This window comes from Colobus angolensis, unplaced genomic scaffold, assembly GCF_000951035.1.
Source record: "Colobus angolensis palliatus isolate OR3802 unplaced genomic scaffold, Cang.pa_1.0 Scaffold22, whole genome shotgun sequence".
Classification (NCBI taxonomy): domain Eukaryota; kingdom Metazoa; phylum Chordata; class Mammalia; order Primates; family Cercopithecidae; genus Colobus; species Colobus angolensis.
The window spans coordinates 4,716,068-4,718,096 of NW_012115377.1; positions in this window are offsets into that span (position 1 = coordinate 4,716,068).

Genomic DNA, 2,029 nt, shown 5'->3' on the forward strand with positions numbered 1-2,029 from the left:
AAAAAAAAAAAAAAAAAAAAGTAGAGAAATTAGTATCCTTTTGCATTCCTGCTGTAGAAAACACTCTGGTAGTTCCTCAAAATATTAAACCAAGAGTTGCCATATGACCCGGCAATTCCACTCCTAGGTAACTACCTAAGAGAAATGATACTTTATGTCCACACAAAGACGTGTGCACAAATGTCTATAGTAGCATTATCCATAATAGCTGAGGCTGAGTGCAGTGGCTCACGCCTATAATCCCAGCACTTTGGGAGGTAGAGACAGAAGGATCGCTTGAGTCCAGGAGTTCAAGACCAACCTGGGCAACATAGTGAGACTCCATCTCTATAAAAAATTAGGCCAGGCGCGGTGGCTCAAGCCTGTAATCCCAGCACTTTGGGAGGCCGAGACGGGCGGATCACGAGGTCAGGAGATCGAGACCATCCTGGCTAACACGGTGAAACCCCGTCTCTACTAAAAATACAAAAAATTAGCCGGGCGAGGTGGCGGGCGCCTGTAGTCCCAGCTACTCGGGAGGCTGAGGCAGGAGAACCGCCTGAACCCAGGAAGTGGAGGCTGCAGTAAGCCAAGATTGCACCCCTATACTCCAGCCTGGGCAACAGAGCAAGATCTTGTCTCAAAAGTAAATACAGGCCGGCCGCAGTGGCTCATACCTGTAATCCCAGCACTGTGGGAGGCCGAGGCAGGTGGATCATGAGGTCAGGAGATCGAGACCATCCTGGCCAACATGGTGACACCCCATCTCTACTAAAAATTAAAAAGAAAAAAAAAATTAGTTGGGCGTGGTGGCACATGCCTATAATCCCAGCTACTTGGGAAGCTGAGGCAGAAGAATCGTGTGAACCCGGGAGTCAAAGGTTGCAGTGAGCTGAGATCGCACCACTGCACTCCAGCCTGGCGAAAGAGTGAGACTCTGTCTCTAAATAAATAAATAAATGTAAATAAAAGACCAGCCACAGCGGCTCATTCCTATAATCCCAGCACTTTGGGAGGCCGAGGTGAGGGGATCACCTGAGATCAGGAGTTCAAGACCAGCTTGGCCAACACGGTGAAACCCTGTCTCTACTAAAACTACAAAAATTAGCTGGGTGGGGTGGCACATGCCTGTAATCCCAGCTACTAGGGAGGCTGAGGCAGGAGAATGGCTTGAACTCGGGAGGCGGAGGCTGCAGTGAGCTGAGATCATGCCTTTGTACTCCAGCCTGGGTGACAGAGTGAAACTCCATCTCAAAACACACACACACACAAAAACAAAAACAAACAAACAAAAACAAAAACAAAACAAAACTATGCCTCCAGTGTAGCTGGAACCACAGACATGCACCACCATGCCCAGCTAATTTAAAAACTTGTTTTGTAGAGACAGTGGTCTCGCTATGTTGTCCAGAATGCCCTCAAACTCCTGAATTCAAGCGATCCTCCAGTCTTTGCCTCCCAAAGTGCTGAGATTACAGGTATGAACCTTCTCCATAAAAGAGGTCGAACAGAGAAGGCCACGTTTTCCGACTCCATTCATACAAAAAAATCCAGAAGAGGCAAATCCACAGAGACAGAAAATAGATTCGTGGCTGCTAAGAGCTAGGGAAATGGGGGATGGAAAGTGGTAGCTAAAGGGTACAGTGTTTCTTTGAGGATGATGCAAACGTTCTAAAACTGACTGTGGTCACAGTTGCACAACTGTAAATGCACTCAAAACCACCCTAATTGCACACTTAAAATGGGTGAATTGTATGTCATGTGAATTCTATCTCACTAAAGTTGTTATGAGTTAAGATTAAACAGCTATAATTGTAGGGAACAGTCAAGAATTGCTTTTCTTTTTAAATCTCCTATGAATCTAACTCTTAATTCATTAAAGCCGTGTGTGTCCCTATTAGTGAAAGACAAAACAGCAATTTACTCCTGGGACAGAAAATACCCAGAGGATGTTAGAAATGACGGCAGAAATAGACGCAAGGACTTCTGCCGGCTTTTAACATCTCTGAGTGGGAGTGAAGGATGCTTCAAGTTCTTCACAATGGGTACC